The sequence below is a fragment of the Podarcis cretensis genome (genome assembly GCF_951804945.1).
Source record: "Podarcis cretensis genome assembly, chromosome: 1".
NCBI classification, from domain to species: Eukaryota; Metazoa; Chordata; class Lepidosauria; order Squamata; family Lacertidae; genus Podarcis; species Podarcis cretensis.
In genome coordinates, this window is record NC_137170.1 from 129,102,804 (window position 1) to 129,129,928 (window position 27,125).

Sequence of the window (27,125 nt, forward strand, 5' to 3'; positions counted from 1 at the left end):
GCCAGGTGGAACAACTCTGTCTTATAGGCCCTGCGGAAAGAAATCAGATCCCGCAGGGCCCTGGTCTCATGAGACAGAGCTTTCCACCAGGCCGGAGCCAGTGTTGAGAAGGCCCCGGCTCTGGTTGAGGCTAATCTAACTTCCTTAGGGCCCGGGACCACTAGGGTGTTTAGTTTAGTTTAGTTTAGTTTAGTTACGCATACATACAACCTGAGCATACGATGGAGGCTGTGATTGAAACAGAAATCAAACATTGCTCTCTGATCCTTTGCTTGCTGCTTTTACTCCAGCTTCTCACTCACATAACAACTGTTGCTTTGACCTACTCCTGATCTAAGAGAGAGAAGAGGAGGAGCCCCACCCATTTTGCCATCTGGCACAAAGCCCCCTTTCCTTGGTTCTCTTAATGGCCCGTTTGCCAGTCGATCACCTCTGCCTGATTTATATTTTGACACTTGCTAGGATTATAGGCATAGCTGTCAAGTGTCCCTTATTTGAAGGGACAGTCCCTTATTCCAGCGCCATATCCCGCTGCTGTCCCTTATTGATGGATGTCCCTTAAATGTCCCTTAAATGATGTCCCTTAAATTTCAAAGGAAGCAGCTCCTCTCCCTCTCTCCCTGCTGGCCAGGGAGGAGGGAGGCTCCAACTGTGTTGCTTGGCTGTGTTGCTCATCCAATAAGAAGTCTAAGAATGAGTGGGGGGTGGAGCTTGCATGCCTTGTGTGTGGCTAGTTAATGCAAGCTGAGGGGGTTTTTGAATGCTGGGCGCCATTTTGTTGCACGTGCTGCTGCAAACTTTGCAGTGCAAAGCCAGGCCAGGGAGCCATCTTCAGTTGAGGCTGCATAGGCCTTGTGGTGCATGTGATTCAGATTCTATTCAGTTGAACCTCTGGTAACAAAGTTAGTTGGACAGTGTTCTGGAAGCTACCCAGCATGAGTTTGACCAGACTGCAGGAGGACAGGAAGACTGAAGTGCCTGGAACAGGTGAGGAGGCTGCAGGTCCCTTATTTTGGCTGCTGGTCCCTTATTTTCAAGGCTGCTGGTCCCTTATTTTCAAATCTGTAAGTGGACAGCTATGATTATAGGGATTAGAAGCCTGGCACCCACAAATCCATAACAGTATTATCCTGTCTGCAAGTGGAGACTAAAGAAAAGGAGCAACAGTTTAGTAACAGCACACAGACAACTCCATCCCAAGTTCTCTTGGGACACCAGGACTTTTCTAGGGAAATCCCTCTGAAGCATAACCACAGAGGGGAAACTATTTAATTTTGTCAAAGTGATTACTATTTGGGATTTAGGGCACTCCAAATCAGTTGCCTGAGGTAGTTCCCTAACTCTAACTAATAGAGAGGCAATCTCTTCTGTTTCTTCTCTGCCAAGTGTTTTTCTTTAATACACACACACTTGCAAATATGCTTGTTGGCATTCGTGTTTTTGTATGTATGTGTAAAGTAAGCTGCATTGTTCCTTAAAAAATATCTGCATGAAGCATCCTTTTGTTTGATCATTTCTTAAGAATATTGTTAGAAATGCCACATGTAACGGAACTACAGTTGCAAACACACAGAGAGAGATTGGGAAAGGTTAAGTACACAGTTGGAACAGGATCATGCTCTTTTTCAAGCTAGTAGCAAAACTCCCACTGCTTTTTATGGGTCATAGTTTCAGCCCCGGATGACCAGAAGTGAAGGACAAGAGACAAGGTAGTTTTAAACTGCCATGGAGCTGAGATTGCATTGCTCCAAAATACCGCACATTAATAATAATTAAAGCCATGCACATTTTACCTAGGAGCAAAACTCCACTGAACACAATATAACTTCCTTTTGAGTAAACTGGCATAGGATGCTCTGCTGAAGCCAGATTTTCAAAATCCCATATTTTGCCCATCAATTAGCAGCTACAACGGTACTTGAGCATTACTTGAAAATGGAAATTACTGGTGTTAAGCAACCAATCAAAGAAGAAGAAAAGAAAAACCTGTCACAATCTTTCAGCACCACCGTTTGCCTCATGGACAATTTGCTGAGAGATTCAAAGCTCCTTGAATGGATGAATGTGGTAAATAATTCAATCTGAGTACATAAAGTGTGGTTTGTTTACATGTCCTAGTGGAAGGAGTTTATTTATGGGGCTTATTTATGGGGAAAAATAGTTTGAGGAGGAGATTATTGGATCCTTCTGAAGCAGTTCAGTGAGTCACCTAGTGAACTATTGCCCTCTGTCTATGGCTAGTCTCTTCGGCCACCCATCTTAACCCGCTATTTATTTTTTTCTCGTTTGCCTCTTCGGTGTCTGCCCCAATGTGCTAGAATCGCATGAGAAATCGCATCTCGCAACCAGGGCAAGTTGTGAGGAATGAAGACTTAAAATCTGGCCAAATAAGTGGGGCCATTTCCCTCAGGATCCAGTTCGGAGGGCGGGGAGACGTGTTTTAGGCTGTGTGCCTCGTCTGTGAGAAACTCCTCGCTATATTATTTCCCCCTCCGGAATGCCTCATCGAGAAAATATGCTGGCTATGTCCCCTTGGCTTGTCATGATCTCCCTTTCTCTCTCTCTTTTTCTCCACCTCTCTCTCCCACACACCTCCTCCTCAATTCCAGGCAGATGCTAGCAATGCACGGGAACGCAGAAGGGAGCCAAGCTTCTGCATTTCGGCGCGCAAAAGCGAGGAAACGCCAGTGGTGGCGGCTGCTGCGCGGAGGCGTAAAGTCATTTGGTAGTTGTGGAGGAGGAGGAGAGCCCTTCGCCTTCCTGCGCTTTAAAAAAAAAAAGAAGGGAGCGTAGAAAGAAAGAGAGAAGGAGGGGAGAGAGAGAGAGAGATTGTGTGAGAGAAGGGGAGTGTCTCCGTGGGGGGAGCATCTGGGCGCGCGCGAGGAAAGTTGGCTGGACGTGGAGACCCAGCTTGGAGCGGGGAAAGGACGCCGCTTCCCTGCCAAGCGAGTTCCGTGAGGGGAGCCAGAGGCGAGGAAGGGAGGAGGAGAAGAAGAAGAAGAAGGCGCCCGCTCGACCTCGGCAGCTGCAGCCTTTCCCTTTTAGAAGAAGCCGGACCTCGACGCCTCAGGCGACAACAAACCATTGGCTGCGTCTGTGAGGTAAGGCGCCCGGCGCGTCTCTCGCGCGCCTCTCCGGGGCGCAATGGCGCCTCGACTTGGGAAATGCCTTTGGCTCCCCCCCCCCACACACACACAGGGGGGGCAGCAGGGTGGGGACTTGCCGTCTTCTCGTTAATGCTTGGAAGGATCCAGAAGACCCCCCCACAAAATAAAGCGCCCCCTCCCCAGCCTTTCCAAGGCGCGCATATTTAGGAAGGCGATTTTGTGACACCGTGTGGGGAACCAAATGTGGTTCTGGTGCTGTGGGGTCAGTTAGGGAACTCGGTTTCTCTTTCTCCTCCACCCCGCAATCAAATGCAGGGTTGCTCTTCAGTCCGGAGAAACGAAAATAGAATTGCAGCTTTAGGGAAGTGTACGTTGAAAGGAGCCCGCCCGTGCCCTTGTCCAATCTATAAACAGCCTCGGGGATCTGATCCTGGCACTCCTTTCCCCAAGCGCTCCCCTTGGGTTCCAGCACAGGGGGGCGTCAGAAGCCCAGGATCGGGTCCTGGGTTATGAGCTAGCTAGACGGGAGCCGCCGACCCATGTTTTGTTTTTGAGGCTCGTCTTACAGTACATAGTACAGTACTGATGCAATCCAAGGGGAAATGTTATGTGTGAGTCACATATAAACCACATTCCCCAGGCTCCCTCCCTCATTCCTTGTCTCCCATACCCACCCACCCACCCCTGCTAAAGGGTATCGGTATTAAAGTTGGATGGCTTTGTGGAAATATTAATTCTGAATGACTGGAGCGGCGCCGTGAAACTAAGAAGCGACAGTAGTACTGGCTGCCCTGGGAAAAAAAATGAAACAAAATGTGCTGAGACAGCAGCACTGCTCGTTTCTTCGAGAAGGGATGCATGGCATTTTCTGGAGGAACTGCCCCCAAATGTGGCTGTAGAAATGTGCTGAGATTTAACGGGCAGATGCAAAGGTGAGTGATCCGTAGAGGCTGTTTGCACGGCGGTTCTGTCATTTTATTTTATTTTTTAGCTGCTGTTTCAGTCAGCGCTTCGCTGTTCACATTCAGTCTCTTCCCTTGCAGAGCACAAAAAATCGCTGTTGCTATTTTCAGATCGTTTTGTGTCTACTGGCAGCTGGCAGCAACAGGATTAGTTTTTGTTCCATATCATCGCAGTGGTTTTCTTTTCCTGCACAACTGTAAATGCTGGTTCTTTCCTTGGTGAGGTAGAGAAGGAAAGAGATTTTGGTTGCCAGTGTGCAGCTACCCACATTTAGAGGTAGCAAATAGGCAACAACCCATTCCTTGCATTCCTGCTCATGCAAAAACCTTTGTAACATTTTCAATCCGAAGTTCTATCCATCCATTAGAATATGTGAATGAATATATGTGAGTGATTATAAATTATATATGAGTGCTGATAAAATGCAGGGGTATGTATTATCTGTTCTTAAAAGAAAAAAAAGTCTACACTGAAATTCTGCATCAAGAAAAGCTGAATTCTGCAACTTGCATAAAATTAAGGAAAACTGAATAGTTCTGTTTCCGGTTGTCTAGAGAGATGTTGCTGTAAGTCTTTCGGAATACACCTTTGTGGGAGGAGACGGACCCACAAAGAGAAAATACAAGCCTTTACAGCTTGATGCCTGCCCTTGTGGTCCATGACAAAAGAGAAAAAATAATTCAGTGAGCCTGTGAGACTCATCCACAAATAACCACCCCAGCAGAGTAGTTAACCCACAGCGCCACCAGTGTCCCTAAGATACTAGGTTACTAGATAGGATGACTTAAATGCAGTTGACAGATTTCAGAGGTGGTTTGATTCTGAGTACCATTTGCTAGGAGCAACATCAAGAGAACATGAGAAGAGTTTTCTTGCCACTGTAGAAAACAGGATGCTGGAGTAGAAGGACCCTTGGTGTGATCTGCTGAAGCTCTTCTCACGTTCCTACACATTTGTGCAGAATGGTAGAATAAACAGCCTTGAGAATAGGTACAAAATGCAGATAATAAGAGGAGGTGTCAGGATGACCTCCCAAAGAAATGATATCAAAATTCCTTTTTAAGGCATGGGGCCCATCTAGCAAACATGTTTCACTCTGGTGTAAAAGAATGGGATGCAGCTTGTAGAAAGGTATGCAGGTTAGCAACACTTGGTGAAATCTCAAAAGCCAGAGAAGTTCTGAGCTGGACTTCCAGAGATCAGGCAACAAGGCTTTAGTGGGCACCTGAAGCAGTTGGGAATTCTCTAGCCCAGGGCTTGTTTAAAGCTACTTTTGTCTGGGGTGCCAAATGATAAATATTATTATTACTACTGCTGTAAGTCACTCGGTTAAGTAGCTTACTTACAGAAAGCTTTCATAAGCACAATGTCTGCATCAATTGCGGGTTTAAAATGTAGCTTGCTAACTGGGGTGTAATTGCAGCTGTTCCTGTAAGAGAGAGTTTGGTGCTGATGGAAACGGAACGATAAGGAGTCTGTGTGCATTCAGGCTGTTTAGCAGCACAAACCTATGCCTGTTTACTCAGAATGGAATCGGGTACATTATGTTCAGTGGAGGTTACACTCAGATATGTGCACAACATTATTATTCGAAAGTGCAAGTTAGCAATAAATGTAATTTTGCTATAAAACGGTTACCTCTATTTAAAAAAAAAAAAATTCCACACAGTTAAAAGGTAAAGGTAAAGGGACCCCTGACCATTAGGTCCCATCGTGACCGACTCTGGGGTTGCGGTGCTCATCTCGCTTTAGTGGCCGAGGGAGCCGGTGTACAGCTTCTGGGTCATGTGGCCAGCAGAACTGGGTCATGTGGCTCTGACGAACCAGAGCAGCGCACGGGAACGCCGTCTACCTTCCCGCCAGAGCGGTACCTATTTATCTACTTGCAGTTTTGACGTGCTTTCAAACTGCTAGGTTGGCAGGAGCAGGGACCGAGCAACGGGAGCTCACCCCGTCGCGGGGATTCGAACCGCCGACCTTCTGATTGGCAAGCCCTCGGTTCTGTGGTTTAACCCACAGTTGGAAACCCACAAAAAAGTATAGGGGTGAAAGGAGATTTGCTCCTTTGCTATGTCATCCTGCTCAGCTTGGAGCCTGGGCTTAGCTCAAATTTTTAACCAAGACCCACTTCCCAGCCCAGCAAAGAGTCTGGATGAAGCAGAGGAACATTGCTTCCTTGCTCCTTCACCTTCCTGGCCCTCTGCTTCCTTGCTGCTCAGCTTGGAGCTGGGGCTTGGCTCCAGGGCTGTGCTCTCCCATCCAGCTATTGTGCCCCTTCTACTGTGCCCAGACCCAACATGACTTTTTAAAGGCCTTGTGTAATCCAGCAGAAAGCATGATATGTGAGCCCCACAACTCAGCTAGCATAGATTCCCCCTTCTGTGTGTATGTTGCCTTCAGGTGCTGGGATCTCAACAGACTGGAAGTAAGTAAGTATGACTACACATTTATCATTTCCAGACCATCATTCTGCAATACTATTTTGTCATAAGCAACCATAGTCAAATTTGGTCCAGGTTATAAGTTTACAGCATCTGTCATCATCAACAAAACCTCCTCAAAGTGAGTGGAAATAGACAACCATGTACCGTGTACCATCTTAAGCTCCTTTGATCCAGCATTTGAAACAATTGCTTCCTTCTTTACCTTGGTATAATGTAGTTTGTACTAGACTTTTTACAGTGGTGCCTCGCAAGACGAAATTAATTCGTTCTGCGAGTCTCTTCGTCTTGCGGTTTTTTCGTCTTGCGAAGCATGGCTATTAGCGGCTTAGCGGCTTAAAAAAAGAAAAAAACTCGCAAGAACTCACAAGACGTTTCGTCTTGCGAAGCAAGCCCATAGGGAAATTCGTCTTGCGAAGCACCTCAAAAGACGGAAAACTCTTTCGTCTAGCGAGTTTTTCGTCTTGCGAGGCATTCGTCTTGCGGGGCACCACTGTACCCTTCACCCCCTGGAAGTGGCTGGTGCTGCATCTTGGATTAATGACTTTTCAAACATGTAAGATGAATTTTTGTTCAATTTTGTAAGAGAGTAAAGCTGTTCAGGTTTGGCATGGGCTAGCTACTCTCAAAAAAGTGGTCTTGAGTATATTGTATACTTGGACCATCTTCCAGCTCTAATTAGTCCAATATGTATTTGTTGAGTATGTGTTGGTCTTGAGCAGATTTCTGTTGTCTACCCTCCATTGACTTCTCTGCATTGGGAAGGAACCCTGTATATTGTGGACTCTCCTTCCTTGGAGGTCTTTAAGCAGAGGTTGGGTGGCCATCTGTCATGGATGCTTTAGTTGAAATTCCTGCATTGCAGGGCATTGAACTGGGTGACCCTCTACAATTCCAGACCTCATAAGAAGTACAACAGATTTTTTAAGTGTTTCAGGTTGAAGAGCAAACTTTCAGCTGTCAACAGTTATTATTAGCTAGGACGTTCAGGCCATTCATCTTAATGTTATCATGCTCCTGGATGCTCTAAATTATCAAATGCTTGATGGGAACACTCCATTAGCTTTCTCCATTGTCGTATGACTTCTTATAGCATTATATAGGACGCGGGTGGCGCTGTGGTCTAAACTACTGAGCCATTTGGGCTTGCCAATCGGAAGATCGGCAGTTTGAATCAGCACAACAGAATGCACTCCTGTTGCTCTGTCCTAGCTCCAGCCAACCTAGCAGTTTAAAAGCATGCCAGTGCAAGTAGATAAAGGTACCACTGTGGCGGGAAGGTAAACAACATTTCTGGGTTCCGTCATGGTGTTCCGTTGCGCGAGAAGCGGTTAAGTCATGCTGGCCATATGACCCGGAAAACTGTTTGTGGACAAACGCCGGCTCCCTCGGCCTGAAAGCGAGACGAGCGCTGCAACCCCATAGTCACCTTTGACTGGACTTAACCATCCAGGGGTCCTTTACCTTTATAGCATTAAGATTTACCCACTGCTGGAAGTGAGATGTTGACATGAATCAGCCACTGAGCACAGTCATTTCCCTCTCTTTCACTGCAAGAGCTCAGTTCAGTCAGTCATGCAATCCTAAAGACGCTTACATGGGAGGAAGTCCCTCTCAACACAGTGGGACTTTCTTCCAATTGCACTATTAGTTCCACTGAAAATAATGAGATTTGGACAACAGAGAGTATTGCATTATCTTGAAGACTAACACAGATTTATTGGGACATGAGCTTTCATGGCTAGAGCCCATTTTGTCAGATGCATGAATTGTTATCCTCTGTTGGCAGGTGCTTACATGGATATGGAGAAAAACAGATGTAATCAGTGGGGCCAAAAATGGGATGTAAGTTAATAACTAACTTTCCTTGGGTTTCAAGTGAGACTTAGCTGTGAGCTTCTTCATGCCTGACACTTTTTCTATGCAAAAATAATCTACACGTCGGAAAAGGGCATGGGTGAAGACCCACAAAGTATCCAGGAATTTCCAAGTTTCCAGAAATTTTAGGTTCAGCTGCAGTGTCTTGTTTTACTCTTCTATGAAGTTTTTCATATTCTACAGGAACACACTCCTCATAACCAGCAGATGCAGGCTTCAGACGAGCACACAGATTGGCATTAAGTCTAGGATCCATTCCACTACCTCAGTAAGATCACCCAGCAAGCACAATGAGGCTCCGTAGTAATATATCAGGCCTTGTCCATTGCCTGAAATTTTAGGAGTACATGACACATTGTACGGTGGTGGTTTTCATTTCACAAGTCATATAAAAATATATCTATGCAGCGTACAAAATATTGGTTGGAACCAAAGCAGCATAACATAAAATCAAAGCAAAATACCTTATTGAATCAGGATTACAATATTGGCAATTGGACAAGAAGATAATAAAAATACATAATTTTCATAAGACGTCTTGCTAAAGTAACCAGCTCCATTGTTGGTGCCTAAAACCCTCTGTGGATGGGTAGCGCATATCATAAACCTGGCATTGCCACACAAAACACACCATTTCTGGTTATGGAGAGTCTGACATTACAAGGGAACATTTACATATTTATTTCAGAAGACTCCTTAGCTACCCTTCACCGTAAGGTCCCAGGGTAGATTTGACGAAAATAATATGCAGTTATAAAACATATAAAACCATTACACAATGACTGAAGCAAGTAAAAATGTTCCAAATGGAACAGAACAGTTGTTGTTGTTTAGTCGTTTAGTCGTGTCCGACTCTTCGTGACCCCATGGACCAGAGAACGCCAGGCACTCCTGTCCTCCACTGCCCCCCGCAGCTTGGAACAGAACAGTATAGATGAGTATAACAGTATAGAGAAGAGATGTCCCACAAAACAAATAACTATCAAATGCCGGGATAAGCATATGCTGAAAGAAATGCAAAACAGGCATGTAAAAGCCTATTGCAATCTTTTTTTATACAGTGGTGCCTCGCAAGACGAAAAGAATCTGTTCCGCAAGTCTCTTCGTCTAGCGGTTTTTCGTCTTGCGAAGCAACCCTATTAGCGGATTAGTGGATTAGCGCTATTAGCGGTTTAGCAGCTTTTAGCGGCTTAGCGGATAAGCGGATAAGTGGCTTAGCGGCTTAGAAAAGGGGGGGGGGAGGAAAAAAAACCCGCAGGAACTCGCAAGACGTTTTCGTCTTGCAAAGCAAGCCCATAGGAAATTCGTTTTGCGAAGCACCTCCAAAACGGAAAACTCTTTCGTCTAGCGAGTTTTCCGTCTTGCGAGGCATTCGTCTTGCGGGGCACCACTCTACGGTCAATAACTACGGTAAATATTCTCGCTTACCCTTCTTGTAGAAGTGTCAATGCAGTGTGTGTGTGTGTGTGTGTGTGTGTGTGTGTGTGAGAGAGAGAGAGAGAGAGAGAGGGAGAGCACAGCATTGTAACTAAGGAGGAGTCTTCACTCAGACTACATTTTGGAACCTCTATACAGTATCCACACAAAAGACGGGAAGAACAGCTAACTTCAAATAGGCAAAACGAGGCTGATGGGTTTTTTGTGTGTGTATGTGTTATTTCTAGCAACGCTTCCCTTTTCAACAAAATCCCCTCTTCCCCTCATGAAACTGAAATTCCCCTCAATTTATGGATGCTGGCTCTGTTGCAAAGGAGGCAGACAGATAACAGCCCAAATGCTAACCGTTGAAAGTGCAGTGTAGCCCATGAATACGGGACCTATCCTATTATATGGGATATAATATATGCACATTACGAACAGAGAAATTGCTGACACGCTATCCTGAAACACAAATGCCAGCTACAAGGGAGTGTCCTCTCAAAGGAATGTGTTGGCCTCTTAACCGCTCACTTGCTGTTCTGCATGAAATGACATCCCGAGTTAAATTACAGTACTTAACAACTTTGCGGTATTGTACATTTTCCTGCAGTTAGGAAGAATTCTACTTCTGCATTGGATGTTACCAGCTGTCAGTATTACCGCAATTATGATTTGCCCAAAAGATGCTTTACTTATTGAAAATGATTCAATATCAGATATAAAACTTTGGGTAAGACGTAACACTTCATCAGTTGAGTCTTCCAAGGGGTGTGTTATATAGGCATATATGGCATTTCATTACGATTTTAGCTGCACAGAGCACTGTACAATTGTTGTATCCGCTCGCAGCATCCTTCTAAGGAAGGCATTCTCTTCACATTTTGCAGATGGGAATCTAAGGCCAAACACAGTGCTGTGAATGGAATTCACATGGGTCTAGTTGATTTGGGGTTTGAGCTTACATCTGCTAGGTTATATTACATCTGTTTTCGTTGCAAATTGCTAGTTTCTTGAAATAGGAATTTTGTTGTTTGCATCATTACCGCAGAACAAACCATTTGTGTTGGGACTGAGCAACTTCTTCGGCCCATGGTGCCATTTTTGCAGTGGCTTCCTCTAAACTGGGCCTTAGTGTCCAAAACACTACTCTGTGTGATGCATTCACTTTCATTTGCTGACACACAAATGGAATATGTAAAATAGGAAATGCTCACAGTCCCTTGAAATGCATTGCAGTGCGCTCTGGGGCTATGCCCAAGCCTGGACTGGAAGCCCCAAGCAAAATGCTGCAGTTAGACCATTGCAAAGGTCAGACTTCTAATGTCACCGTGGGACGCAGGTGGCACTGTGGGTTAAACCACAGAGCCTAGGACTTGCTGATCAGTAGGTCAGTGGTTCAAATCCCCGCGACAGGGTGAGCTCCCATTGCTCCATCCCAGCTCCTGCCAACCTAGCAGTTCGAAAGCACCTCAAAGTGCAAGTAGATAAATAGGGTTGAAGAAGACTGGAAGAAATTCAAGATTTATTTACAAAAGTATTGTAATTTGGCAGAAGACTAAGAAGGATGCTAGATCATAAATAACTGCCTACCATTGAATTAGATTTGAATTTGACGATAAGTGAGATTGAGGAAAATATAAAATTTTTGGAGAATTATTAGATTAAATTAATTGAACGAGATTCAAGAATGTAAACAAGATGATAAATTGCTGGAAAAAGGTTATAATGATGTAAGTGGGAGTGGGAGATGTGAGGGAGTCCAAAGAAGTTTTGAAAAAATGTGTTATGATTCATGTTATATTGTTTATCATTTTTGCATTTTGTATTTATTTTAAAAATTTCAATAAATATTTATTAAAAAAAAAGATAAATAGGTACCGCTCCGGCAGGAAGGTAAACAGCGTTTCTGTGTGCTGCTCTGGTTCACCAGAAGCAGCTTAGTCATGCTGGCCACATGACCCGGAAGCTGTACGCCGGCTCCCTCAGCCAATAAAGCGAGATGAGCGCTGCAACCCCAGAGTCGGCCACGACTGGACCTAATGGTCAGGGGTCCCTTTACCTTACCACATGTTACCAGGCCCTTAAAAATTTGGGTCCAGGATACCTTAAGGAATACCTTCATATTCCCTATATCCCTGCCCGATCGCTGAGATCTTTGGGGAAGCCTCTGTGGTTCCGCATAGCTCAGATGCATAGCTTATATCTGCCAGAAGCAATTTAGTAATGCGGGCTTGAAATCAGATAGCACCTCCTGTAAAACTTCAGGTACTTGATGAAGACCTTCCTACTTCAACACGTTTTAAGGAAGCTTTCTGTTTTTACTATTTATTTTATTTTATCCACTGTATACTATTTTTTGCAATTTTATTGCATACCGCTCAGAAACTTCTTAGGTTAAACAGTGTATAAATGGCTACAACCATTTTCTTGGTTTTCTCTGTATTTGTGCAGTGCCACTCATACTAATCTGGCTAGTCCCCAGTCTTCCATTTGGACTAATAAGGATAATCAAAGGGCAACATTGGTCTTTGTGTGGCTGGAGGATCTTGGGCGTGATCTGAAGAAGCCTTTATCTAGAAATGAAGCTGTTTGTACATTCCATCCTGTTCTTTCTGTTTAGAATTTCGTTTGATTAGCAATTCGTTTTTCAGTTTAAATAGAGTACTGTAAAATTCATAGTCTGACATCAAAGGTTGCTTTCAGTATTCACTTCAAGGTACAGTTTAATTCTCTCTCTTTTTTTTAAAAAAAGGCCTTTGGGGACAGTTCTCAAGAAAGTGATGGCAGAACAGCAGAAATAGTCAGTTTGTAACTTTGACAGCCTTTTTCATACAACAAAAAATAGGCAGCAGTGCAGATTTACCTTAATTTGAAAACATAACAGAATGGAGTCTAAATTGAGGAATGCCAAAGGAATGGAGAGAGAGAGAGAGAGAGAGAGAGATGCAGTTACAATCACATTTGTAAAGGAAATGTGAGGTATTACTGCTGTCATCAAGACATTTTGGCACCTGAGGCAAACCACAAAATGACTCCTCCCTTTGCCAGGGGTCGAGGGTTGAGGGAAGATCTGCATTGGAAACAAGGGTGGGTGTGTGGAATAAAATCCTACACTGGGAACAAGGGGTGAGTAAAGATCTACAACTGCAACAAGGGAGGGGGAAATCAAATCAATCAAAGGGAAATCAAATCAACCTTACTTGACAGTTGAAGAAGGAATCAAAGGTTGTCATGGGTCTTACCCATAGAGGCTACTGGTGTGGGGTGCCAGGGTGCCAAGTTCTGGAGGGTGCCAGGGAAGAGGCGGAGGCTGGACGCGGCGCCTCCCGGCATCAGCTGCCCTCGCCCACCTCCGCCATGCAGCGCCACACCCGGAGCCTCCGTCTGCCGTGCCAACCACGGCACGAAGCGGCCAGCTAAGCCAGGAGGCGCCGCGTCCAGCCTCTGCCTCTTCCCCACCAGAGGAACTGCGCTCCGGCCACTGCCCGCCTCCTCCAGCCCTGCATGCAGCGCCATCCTCCCTAAAAAACTCTGGAAAATGGGGGGGGGCGCCCAAGGGAGCTTTGCACCATGGCGCTGGATATGCTTAACATGGCCCTGGTCACGGGGGAGAAAGGCGCTCCCTCTGAATCAGGCTGGGTGGGTGCAGAGCCCATGAGACCCCAGAGGGCAGCCCTTGCCATTCCTCCCTAGGGATGGGAGACCACCAGCCCCTCCTATTCTCCAAGGGCTGCTGTAGAGGCAGCATGGTGTGCTATTGCCGAAGAGGCGGCAGATCCAGTCTCCGAGAAGCATGCTGCAGCCATTGTTGCTTTTGCTGCAGCGGCGGCAGACAGTGCATTCTTTGGAGGCAAGATCTACTGCCCCTGTGGATCCTGCCGCCCGAGGCAGTCAGCACACCTTGCTTCATGGCGGGGCCGGCCCTGGTCATTAATCACACTCGATATAAAATGGCTAATTGTTCTGACTTGCTAGAGACTGATGAGATAGTAAATTTTGAAGCTTGCGGTTCAATGCCCATAATGAATATAACATGGTTGTTGTTGTTTTTGCAATTTCCTCCCAAGTTGTTTATTGTTTGGGACTTTTATTTAAAAATGAAGTTGCCAAAATGTTTTATTTACTCTCCAGTCAAATACAGTGGTGTGTGTATTCTAACAACAACAACAGCAACAATAACAACAATGTCCTTCGGATCATTCTTTCTAACATTCACTTACAGTAATAGCATTTTGACAGATACAGGTGGTATCTGCTAAGAGTAAACAGATCACAATTGGCCACTGCAGTTTTTAAACTGAGCCATACTTGATATTTTTGTACTAAGTTGCTTTTGCCAAGGACTGAAACTGGTTGGATCCTAAAAAATAATGATTCTCCTATGGATACCCATAAGGAGTGGGGCACACAGTACGTTTAATTAATATTGTTACCCCTTAATTCTTCAGGTCTTTCAAGCTTTCCTGCGTTCCTTGTTCAAACGATCATTTGCACATTTTTCAAACAAACAGAAATGCAAACCTAATAAACTATTTCTGTTTATGTCCAGAAATATTATGCAATACCAAAAAAAATTAAATATAAAGAAAACTAAACCTCTTTCAGAATCTTCTTCTTCTTCTTCTTAATGCGGTATTGCAACAATTCAAACATAACTCCTAGCTAACATTTTATTTCATTTTGTGCCATAACAGATCATTTCCTGGACTCTGTAGGAACACATAAGTTCTTTTTGAATAATCATTCAAAATACGCTTCAACCGCATTTTAAGGTATTGTCACATCTGCCCTACAATCAACATCCTCAATTGCTCTGGCAGCAGCTGTGTGTAAGGAGCCTCTCTGCTGTTTGCCACCTTAAAAAAATAATTAAATAAAAATCACACTACCTCATCCCATTCCCACACAGAAATTGTGGCAGAACAGCTTCCAAATAATACAAAGTGTATTGGAAATGTCAAATCCATGTATCTTTTTTTAAGCAGGAATAAATGGCACCGCATGCTTGAACAACTAATGAAAGCCAGTAGGAATCTTATGTCCCTGTTCACAAGATATGTTACGGAATTTGGCAGTTTTGTGATTTTTATTGATTCAGTATTTTGCTTTTAATTCTGATATTTTTGTAAGCTGCCCTGGGATGATTTGGGGGAAGAGCTTTTAGTATTAGCAGTAATATTTCCATGTAGCAACCACAGTGCCATGTTTCACACTTTGGTTATAAAGGCAATGAGTATCTTGTGGGAGGTATTGCATTTTCCCAGTTATACAATGAACTATGCCTTGAAGGGAGGCATGCGGACTGTGTGCAAAATATCATAAACAAATAGACTCTTGGTGTACGAAAAATAAATATCCTGATTGTGTAGGAAAGTCCGGAAAGATTTTCTGTGGCTGGAGTTCAAGGGATCTAGGATTTGTTGTACCTGGGAGAAAGACCTTGAATCTCACTAGACATATCCTAAACTTCTTTTCTTTTCTTTTCTTTTCTTTTCTTTTCTTTTCTTTTCTTTTCTTTTCTTTTCTTTTCTTTTCTATAAGCATATTTAATTCCAGGCAGACAGACATTGTCAACTTGCAAGCACTTATATATGTGCCATCTGAGCACAGAGCATGTAACCCAGCTGAAATATATTACCTACCAGCTCATGAAAAGATTTGAACTGTGAAGCTGTTACTGAGCCTGGCCTTTTATTGTTAAGCTTGGGAAAGTACCTAGGGCTAGAGAAAGAGAATAGGTTTTTTCCAGTATTGAGGGTGGTATGAAAGAGGCTTTGTTGTTTGGACTGTATGCACTTGTTCTACTATCTACTAGCTAACAGAGTTTTGCGGTGCTTCAAAAATTTACAAAACCTGTTTAATCAGAGAGGATAACGACACCAAAGAAATATGGGTACTCTGCGAAAACAACAATAACTTACATTGTGCCATATCCAATTTTCTGTGTTTGCACACAACAATAAGCCAATAAATTTGGGATTCTTCCTACTTACGGTAGCTTCCTCATCTGTGTGAGCAGGTAAACAGACCAGGAGGAGGGATAGCTGAACCCAGGATCATGGTTTGTTTCTCTCTGACAAAGACTCTCTGGCAACCAGAGTTTGGTCTTGACATACGAACCCTGGCTTGTTAGTGGGGAGCAAACCACAACCCTGGGTTCAGTAATGCTAGCCTGTGTCTTTGCAGGTTTGCTTTACCCACCTGTGTGAAAGGAGGATTAAAGGCTACTTTCATGTACAGTACAGTTTATCAAGCTAAGGTTCCAGCTTATTGTTACACGTGAGTGTAGCTGATACCTTGCCTCCAACCTAGCAGAGCATGCAGTTCTGTTATCAGTTATTTGTACATCCTGTTGGCATCACTGTGACTCCGGAATGGGCCGGAGAATTGCTTTTATAATGTTTACTATTTACCAAAAATAATTTGAAGTGTGAGTACCTTTACTCCTTTCTTCTTCCCCCCCTTAAGTCATTACTTCTTACAGTGTTTTCTTTGACGATCTGCCATGGAACATTTAGCTAGTGAACAAAACAGTCAAGGGAGTAATTTTATTACAGAGGAAAGTTCCATATGAAACCGTTTATTATTATTTTCAAGGAATTATATTTCATTTGATCGAACATGACATATACGCTATTGTTCTGGAAGAGGCTTTTTATATCAGATAAATCTTATTTGTAGCAGCCTTATTTCTCTTTCACTGCTTTAAAAACGCTTGCTTTTTTAAAAAAATTGCTAGACAGGAGAAAATAAACCAATTTGTGACATCAAATTATCTGTGTTGTGATTTATAGCTTTACATCCTTATGTCATGGATTGATGGTGTTTACTGTGAAGGCGTGTGGGATGAGGGGGAAAAACCTAATGCATAAGGAGCAGGGACTTCATTGATGAAGATGCAGCAGCGGAGCAAGCCAATTGGGCGCCTGAGGTGGTGTGTGTGCCCTGTGCCCAGGTGTGGGGCCAGCTGCCCGCAGGGTGGGCGAGCTGGGGCAGGACGCTCTGTGGGGTCTGCTGTAGGGCAGCTGAGTTGGAGGCAGCGGGCGGACCGTTTGGGACAGTGCAGAGCCCGTGGCGCCCAAGCCACCATGTCACTCCCAGGAGAGACGCGTGGCTCAGGCACGCTACAGGCGCCGCGGTGAGTGCCGCCCAGCATTTTGTCACCCCCCCCAGTGGTGACACCTGGGGCGGCCCTCCCCCACCGCACCTCCTTTCTCCGCCCCTTTGAAGATGGCTAGCTGATTTGAGTCCCCCCCCCCCCTCACCTGGATAAATAGCAGTTAACTGCACCAAAACACATAAACTAAATATTTATAATACTGCGCCTGAAAAGGAAGTCCATGGATTCGAAGAAATGTCTCTCAAGATCTATTTTGGCTTGCAGCATGTTATCTTCTCTGCAGCCTTCAGTGACAAACCTGGTGGGTATGCAGTGACATCCAAAACACAGTGACGTTAAGGAGCATTAGAAATTCTTACCAGAATGCTGGGGGGGAAATTAAGAGTGACTTATCAGAAGAGTAGTCATAAAAGATGATAATAAAAGGGTTGCTTTTTTTCAGCTTTGGAATTTAGGTGTGCATAGTTACCCATCTATCACTTCTATTCCTTAAACATAACGACAGATTAAACTCCTCTTAGTTGACGTGGAAGATAGAAGTCATATGTAAAAGGTTTATCTGAGCTACTAACTGGAACTCCTGGAATGAGACATTGACAAAATTCACAGAACTCTCCCTACCCAAGACCCACAATGACAGGGGAAAACCAAGAGATATTATTGTGTGATTTCCTCACTACCTGATTCATACAAATATATTTAACCTTGCCATGGAAAAGAATAACATAGAATATGAAAGTCAAAAAGTATTTGGCTTCCCTGACTTGAGCACTTTGCATAACACGTGTATTTTTACAGTGTATACCTCCCTCCTTCAGGATTAAGGAGTTTGCTACAGTTGGGGAGATATTCATTCGAGAAGATAATTGTGTCCAATAAGGGTATCTTCCCATGCTGCTACAACTCACAAAGTGGCAAAGGCTTTATGGATTCCTTCTGCATTAATATGGGTGACAACATCGCTGCTGTTGATTCAGATGACAGTGAAATCGACTAGGAATCGAGAGGCACTTATCAGTGACAATACAGAAAAAAGAACAAGACCAGATGCCTGCAAAAGCCTGCAGGAGTGAACACAACTGGATCTCAGAACTCTGAGAAAGCTCCCAAGAATCAACGGAAAGGCTCCTGGCTCTTCCATTTCCTGGTCTTTGGGAAATTAGTAACTCTCATGTGCTTTATGAAAATGGCAGATGGACAAGTTTGGCTCTGGTGGGGGGGGGGCGTTGAGAGAACCCCCAGAACAGCAAGGGGAGGGGGGATTGTTCCACCTGGCAAGCCAAAATACGATCAGATTACATTGAATTCCTCCCTATATTTTTTCCAAGTTATTCCAATAACCCTAAAAAAAAGAAAATCTTGTGTTGTTTTTAATTGCAAAATTTACTTCTTAAATTTATCCATTGTGGGTGGGGGGGGGAGTGAGACTCTGTTACAAAGTGCTTTATGTTGTTGTTTAGTTGTTTAGTCGTGTCCAACTTTCCTTGACCCCATGGACCAGAGCAGCCCAGGCACTCCTGTCTTCCACTGCCTCCCGCAGTTTGGTCAAACTCATGCTGGTAGCTTTGAGAACACTGTCCAACCATCTCGTCCTCTGTCGTCCCCTTCTCCTTGTGCCCTCCATCTTTCCCAACATCAGGGTCTTTTCCAGGGAGTCTTCTCATGAGGTGGCCAAAGTACTGGAGCCTCCGCTTCACGATCTGTCCTTCCAGTGAGCACTCAGGGCTGATTTTCTTAAGAATGGAGAGGTTTGATCTTCTTGCAGTCCAAGAGTCTCCTCCAGCACCATAATTCAAAAGCACCAATTCTTCAGCGATCATCCTTCTTTATGGTCCAGCTCTCACTTCCATACATCACTAAAGTGCTTTATAGAAAACATATGTGGGGGAACCTTACATTATGCCATGCTGCTGTTGCTAGCTGTTTCAGCAATAATTCAGCTTAAACTAAATAGACCATTGGTGCAGATGAAACAGGCTTCTAATATCGGACAAGGGAAAGGGGACTTCACAAGACTGCTCTTTATTTTTTAAAAAATATTTAGACTTGAGAACCATTTATGAAAAGTACAGTGACTGTGTGGAGAAGATGGATAAATTAACACCCGTACCCATATTCTTGCTCATTCCCTTTCTCTTGCACCCTGTTTTATTGTAGTGAAAAAATTAAAGGTAAAGGTACCCCTGCCCGTATGGGCCAGTTTTGCCAGACTCTAGGGTTGTGCGCTCATCTCACTCTATAGGCCGGGAGCCAGCGCTGTCCGCAGACACTTCCAGGTCATGTGGCCAGCATGACAAGCTGCATCTGGCGAGCCAGCGCAGCACACGGAAACACCGTTTACCTTCCCGCTGGTAAGCGGTCCCTATTTATCTACTTGCACCCGGGGGTGCTTTCGAACTGCTAGGTTGGCAGGCGCTGGGACCGAGCAACGGGAGCGCACCCCGCCGCGGGGATTCGAACCACCGACCTGACGATCGGCAAGTCCTAAAGCTTGGAAAGAGAGAGGGTTTTATGTATGCAACTTCTTTAAGACTGTACTCCCATTATCAGATCCACACTTTGTAGAAAAGCTAGAGACTTTACAACATAATTAGGAACAAATCCTTTTTAAAAAAATAATTGGTGGGTGGAGGGAAGGGGGTGGGGGATTTTTGTTTCTGTATTAAAAATGCAAATAAAAACATAATTGGGTACAAATCCATCCAGATTTACACTTCAGATTAATTTGCAAAGGGAAGCACTAGACAATTCCAAAGTTCTGGTGAGTTCCCCCTAAAGAAAAAAAAAAGCCCTGACAAAATTTATACTATTTAAAAGCAGACATTTGGGGGGGGGGGGATCTGCACAAAATGAGACAGAATGGACCTATAATTGAGCACCAGCAAACTGAAATAGGGTGGAATCATCCCAGTACAGTGGTACCTCGGGTTAAGTACTTAATTCATTCTGGAGGTCCGTTCTTAACCTGAAGCACCACTTTAGCTAATGGGGCCTCCTGCTGCTGCTGTGCCGCCGGAGCACGATTTCTGTTCTCATCCTGAAGCAAAGTTCTTAACCCGAGGTACTAATTCTGGGTTAGTGGAGTCTGTAACCTGATGCGTATGTAACCAGAGGTACCACTGTATACACCTTTTTTCTTCTTCCTGTATCTCTCAAAGACAATGGATTTAGAGACATAAACAGGACAAGTCTAGGAAAAAACAAACCTCAAGTCACATTTATCCTGGTGGTGGTGTTTTTTTTCTTTTTTCAGAATGAAGTTGGCTGAGAGGTTGTGAAATATTTTCTAACTTAGCTACTGCACTACTGGGAACTGAAGGTTTATGACTCAACCATGGGAAGTTAAAAGGAAGTTAAAATGCAGTGTTTTCCTTCCTTCCTTCCTTCCTTCCTTCCTTCCTTCCTTCCTTCCTTTCTCTCTCTCTCTCTCTCTCTTTCCTTCCCTACCCAACCAATTTTGTGCAAGTATTAAATATAAGAGGCAACTTCTTAACAAATTGTTTGGATCTTCTACTCTGTTCATTCCACTCCAGCTGATTATTTTTATTCCCTAATAGCGTCTATTGAGGAAAACATACCTTGATGAAGGCTTACTTTAACTTGAGCATGTATACATTATTTGTATAAAAATTCCAGTCCAAATTGATAGTTCACATTTTTAAAAAGCGGTGGGGACACTCGAGACAATATTTATTTTTCCTATCCTTTTGCACAGCAATATTAATAAGCTTTTGCTTCATCTTTTATTTAACTGTCACATTCTGCCATATTTCCTCATCTATTTATCCACAAGAATGTCTTAATGGTTTTCAGTCAACCAAATGACAATAATGAGCTTTTCTCAGACACTTTCTTTAGGGAGTCTGTTTGATTAATATGTTGTGTTTAGCTATTTCGTTTAAGAGAGCTTGAGTAATCTGATTTAGAAGGTCCACCCCAGCAAGTTATGCTGTGAGTTACAGCTAACAGAGATAGTTATAGGTAGGTAGCCATGTGGGTCTGTCGTAGTCGAAAGAAAATAAAAAATAATTCCTTCCAGTAGCACCTTAGAGACCAACTAAGTCTGTTATTGGTATGAGCTTTCGTGTGCATGCACGCTTCTTCAGCTAACAGAGATAACTATGTTCTAAACAAAAAACAAAAAAACAAAGAAAATAAATTGACAATTTTTAATCAGATGTAAACCATTCTCTCATAGTTCCACACTCCAGCCAGTGTTAGGAACTGAGATATGGAGCTAAATGGTGCCTTAAACCTAGGTTATGTGTGCAACAATGGAATGTCCAGGCACACATTTTTAATAACAAGAATACAAAGCTGAAAATGAATGAACTGCAGTTGAAATATTATGTTCATTTTTCACCTGGTCTAGTCCTTTCCTTGCCCACCCCCTAATATTCTTTAAGAGGGTCTCTTCTCCAGTCTTCAGAGAGTAGCTGGAAGTGGGGAGGCAGAAAAAGGTCCTCCCTTCCTTCCACTCTACAATTTTAAACTGAAATCTTAGGTGCAGTACTGCGCCCGGAGCTCAGAAACTGCTCACACCAATGAAAACCACTGTCACAAGATGCGCCTAGAACAATGGTAGTTTCGAACACTGACCACAGCATTTACCAGACAGATCTTGAGAGTAAAATAGCCTTTCTGCCCTTCTTTAGAAAAACAAGCTAAACCCTCTTGGAATGCATTCTATCACAGATTCTCTGTGGAAGATTCCCAGTAATTTGTACTTGGAGTAGATCCAGGAAAACCAATGAACTTAAGTCCATTGATTTCAGTGGATCGACTCAGAGTATGATTATCATTGGACATTACCCTATGAGTTTGATCCATTACCACTGACCCCTAAATGGCAACTTTTAGATGGGCCACTTAGCATAATGTCTCATGCTTTCCAAAGGAACATTTTCGGACTTGACAATATTGATTTCCAGATTTGCATACAGCATTCTCTGAGAGCATTCAAAATACACCTGTGATATGCACTGGTAGGAAAGCTGGTAATAGGGAACCTATGTAAGAAATCTTGCCTCGCAGTTTTCATTTGGAGGCAGCCTTGCTCCATCATCGTGTGAACACTCTAACAACATTAACTAATGAAATGAGAAATGATGATGCTTGAAAAGATCTGTCTAGGCCAAAGTACTTTTAGTGTTCAGGAGGCTAGGTGCTCTAAGAAAGTTTACTGGGATAACATTTTATTTTATTTTTTTAAAATGCACTTTAGTTTAAAAAAGGTAAAGGGACCCTTGACCATTAGGTCCAGTCATGACTGACTCTGGGGTTGTGGCGCTCATCTCGCGTTATTGGCCAAGGGAGCCGGCGTACAGCTTCCGGGTCATGCGGGCAGCATGACTAAGCTGCTTTTGGCGAACCAGAGCAGCGCATGGAAACGCCGTTTACCTTCCCGCCGGAGCAGTACCTATTTATCTACCTGCACTTTGACGTGTTTTCGAACTGCTAGGTTGGCAGGAGCAGGGACCGAGCAACGGGAGCTCACCCCGTCGCAGGGATTAGAACCGCTGACCTTCTGATCGGCAAGTCCTGGGCTCTGTGCTTTAACCCACAGTGCCACCCGTGTCCCTCTGCACTTTAGTTTACGCACACACAAAAACATTTTCCAAAAGTGAAATCAAGTATTTCGTTCTTCCAGTGGTACTTAGCGCCCCGAGTATTTTGGTTGCTTTAAAAACATGGTGCCAACATGCCAACTCTGACAGCTTGCTTACACAAAAGGACATCCTCTGCTCCCCCCTGCAGTCCCCTGTCTGCCCCCAAAATCTGCTCTGGAGGATCGGCGGAGCCTTCAGAGCAGATGAGGAGGCGTCGTCGTGGGTGGAGATGGGTTCCTTTCCATCTGCTGGGACAATGCTGGATCTTGCTGGGTTTTTGTTTTTTTAAGTCCGTTTTAAATTCTCTTGACTGAGCAGGTTGAAAGGAATGCCCTTTCTTTCCGTGTTAAGGGTGGGTCACAAAAGATCAAAACTGGAGCCCTAATGCAAAGTGCAAAACCACGATCAGGACCATACCGTAATAATTTAAAATGCAGTTGCTGTAATCTTGAAGCGCTGCCCTCTGTGCAACATAAGCACTCTTAAAATAACCCTTTTGATACACGTGATTTTGTAAAACGACATATTTTTTAAGTGCATATGGTGCATTTGAATTGCTAATCATGTTTTTTCCGCTGCTGCAATTATATCCAGATTGCGATGGAGTTCTATTCATGTTCCTACCACAAATCACCTTAGCCATTTAATTAGAACAGCTAAATCCTCCCTCCCTACTAAAAGGTGCTGAACCTTCTCTTCAGTCCTGCCCTATTGTCTCCTGCTGTCTGCTGAACTCAAAATTACAATAATATAATACAGTTGGCCATGTGGTGTTGATCAGTGAACTCATTTGTCTTTCAGCCATGCAAAGCTATGAATGTCACTCATCAATAAACTGTATTTAAACAGGAGAGTACAAATCTCATGGGCAGGGTTTTCCAGTGAGGGGAAGAGATGTTTGTGTCCATGGAAGGGCATCTGATAGAAAACATTTCACTGGATAACTGCAAATGATTGGCCATCTGGCAAGGAGTAAGTCTCCCACCCCAATCAGTGTGGTGTTGAGGTTTTAGTGTCAGATTTGGAGTCAGAGAGCCACTTCAAGTTTAAGACAATCACTGTGAACCCAATTGCTAATGAGAGAGATAGAGTGTGTGTTCATATCTATGGATGAGCTGTTTTGCTACATCCGCCATCAGCAAAAAGCATGATTTTCAGCATGTTTAGTCCAGAACCTTGGAACTACAACTCAGAATGTGAAATTCATTTCTATCACGTACGTCTTTATCTTGCGACACCCTATTTGCAACTAAAGCTGCAATCCCGTATAGATTTACTCTGGAGTAAGCCCTGTTGAACATTCTAAACGTTTTTAGAATTGAACTGCATATTTTATAATTTCCTTTCTAACATTAGCACGTTAAGATCCATGGAACATATGCCCAAGCTCATGGTCCTAATTGTCTTAAGTCGTATTCAGCTTTTGCTTGTCTGGCATGTTTGCCAACATATTCGTTTCCTTCAACGGTTAAATAAGCCTGACAAATGTTGATTATGCCATAAAAGGAGATCACCCATGGTGCTTTGCAGTGATGTTTTTCCTTGCAAATGCTGTTTGACAGGCTTAAGCAAAGCTATGGCGTGGCAAATTCCCAAATCCATTTACACGTACATGATTAAAAGCAGGTTGCATTGTGGGCAAAGCCTCTCATTTAGCAATTTGAAAAGTGAAAATCCAGAAATCGTAAATGACAATTACCTGTGATCTGAGCTGAAAAACATGGCTATGTAAAGTAGTACAAAGCTTAGTTCTTTGTTTTTAGGATTTGGCTGGGTATTTAGTGATTTTCTGTTTGAACAAGCAAGGATATTACATATGCAGAGGTGAAATATCCTGTCACAAATGAAAAGACTATTTCATTGGTCGGTTTAAGAAAACCTCTCCTAATAAAAGTATTTTTCAAGGTGGTTCTCAAATTAAACACATTAATGCAAAAATAAACGCAGTGGTTTGTATTGTGGAAAAACAGAAGTTTTTGCGTAGTTGTCCTTTGCATGACAAAGGATATTGCATAAGGCGGGAGTGGTGATGGGGGGGGGGGGGGCAAACGGCTATGAAATGGCCACAGTCAATTGTAACATTTCTTTACAGAGCTCAAATGAATATACAACAGGAAAAGACCAAAACAACAACAACAACAACCAAGAGATTTGTAGTAACTAAAAGCATAAAGAATTCTAAAGTATGTGGCAGATGTGAAAAGGGTAAATTCCATGCAAGGGATCGTTAAGAAAGGGATTGACTGCCAGTAGCATGATTCCATTGCACGAATCTGTGGTACAACCACATTTGGAATGGTGCGTGCAGTTCTAGTTGCCTCGCCTTGAAAAGGATCTTGGGGGGGGGGGGAGGTAAAGGGACTCCTGACAGTTAAGTCCAGTCGTGACTGACTCTGGGGTTGCGGTGCTCATCTCGCTTTACAGGTCGACGGAGCCGGCATTTGTCCATAGACAGTTTTTCCGGGTCATGTGGCCAGCATGACTAAGCCGCTTCTGGTGAAACCAGAGCAGCGCACCGAAACGCTGTTTACCTGCCCACCAGAGCGGTACCTATATCTCTACTTGCACTTTGACATGCTTTCGAACTGCTAGGTTGGCAGAAGCTGGGACAGAACAATGGGAGCTCACCTTGTGGCGGGGATTCGAACCACCGACCTTCCAATCGGCAAGCCCAAGAGGCTCAGTGGTTGAAACATTTGGATCTCTTTAGATGTGATGTGGGTGTATAATTATGCATGGTGTGGTGAAAGTTGTTAGGTAGAACCTCAACCCCCCCCCTACATTCAATGAACGTTGGAAGATTCAGGAGAGACAAAAGAAAGTACTTCTTTTATACAGCACATATTATATAATTGGCTCCCACAAGAGACAGTGACAACCACCCAACTTGGATGGCTTCAGAAGAGGATTAGACAAATTATTGCAGGATAAGGATGCCAATCGCTTCTAGACACAGAGGCTGTTTTTACCTCCGCTGCTCTACATCCGCTGTCTAAGGCGGTAAAGGTAAAGGGACTCCTGACCATTTGGTCCAGTTGTGAGCGACTCTGAGGTTGCAGCGCTCATCTCGCTTTACAGCTTCCGGGTCATGTGGCCAACATGACTAAGCTGCTTCTGGTGAACCAGAGCAGCGCACGGAAACACCGTTTACCTTCCCTCCAGAGTGGTACCTATTTATCTACTTGTACTTTGAGGTGCTTTCAAACTGCTAGGTGGGCAGGAGCAGGGACTGAGCAACGGGAGCTCACCCCGTCACGGGGATTCGAAACGCCGACCTTCTGATCAGCAAGTCCTAGGCTCTGTGGTTTAACCCACAGCGCTACCCGCGTCCCATTCAAAGGCTGTATATGCCTCTAAATACTATTTGCTGGAGTCGTAGGTGGGGAGAGTGATGTCATGCTTGGGTTCTGCTTATAGGCTCCCCATAAAGCAGCATAGGTTGGTCACTGTAAAAGCAAAGTGCTGCGCTAGATGGGCCTTTAACCTGATCCAGCGTTCAGGCTCTGCTTATGTTTCTATGGTCACCTCTTAGTACAGTGATGGCCAAACTTGGCTCTCCAGCTGTTTTGAGACTACAACTACTATCATTCCTAGCAAACAGGACAGTGGTCAGGGATGATGGGAATTGTAGTCCCAAAACAGCCGAAGGGCCAAGTTTGGCCATCACTGTCTTATTAGCACCCCACTGCATCTGAAGCAACAGTTGTTCTGGTTTTGCTGCAGCATGCTAACACTGCTCACATGGAAGTAAGAAAAGAGTGTCCTCATGCTATCTTGGGGGGGAAATGCTCAGATCATATTTGTGTCCTGTCGAAAATTTTCTGTAAGCGGTTGAAATGTCCAGGAAAACCTGGCAGCCCCTATTGGAAGTGTTGATTTTGGGGGGCAAATTTCCTTTTAAAAAAAATAGCTGAAAAACTTTATTTGCTTTTTGAAATACAAGCAGCCTTAGCTTAGAGGTTAATGCAAGATTTCTCAAAGTTCCACATCTCATCAAAATTTGCAATGAGTTCTACAAGCCATGCAAAAGTAGAACTGTGAACACTTCCATCTTTAAATAGAAAAGACAGCCATAAATACATCTTCCTTAAAAAATAAAATTAAAAAATGCCTTTTTTGAGCCTCTAAATTCCAATACAGTGTGTCAGGGTTGTTGCTTTCCGTTATAGAATTTGGCGCTTCTTAGTTCATTGAATGTCTCTTTGTTCTTCTTTCATGAGAAAGTCACAGCTACTTTCCATATGGGAGAAAAGCTCTAGCAAAATGGAAAGGCTTTCTGTTGCTTTCCCCTCCAGTGTACGGCTGTTATATTTAACTTGCTCAGTTTTGCAAGGAAAGGGTGTGTAGTTTGAATGAGAACAGAGGCTGCCCTCCTGTCCCTTGCTATGTAAGGAATAAATAGAAAAGCATTTCACTGTCTCAAGAAACATGCACTTGGAAACCAGTTTCGGAAGGTGAGACCTTCTTTAAATAAGAGATCCTTTATTTCTTTTATTTAATCTCTCTCCCCTCCACTTCTCTCTCTCTCTCTCTTTTCTTTTTACAAGACTGATCATGCAATGACATTTCAGTATCAGAAATGTGAATG

General features: G+C 43.7%; 1 protein-coding gene across 1 annotated transcript in view; it reads left to right on the top strand.

Moving 5' to 3' along the window:
- Positions 1-2,590: 2,590 nt before the first annotated feature.
- SPATS2L (spermatogenesis associated serine rich 2 like) overlaps positions 2,591-27,125 on the top strand; it is a 64,754-nt gene continuing 40,219 nt past the window's right edge. The window contains exon 1 of the mRNA XM_079979096.1: positions 2,591-3,101. The gene's annotated coding sequence lies outside the window, so the exon portion shown is untranslated. The remainder of the gene's footprint in view (positions 3,102-27,125) is intronic.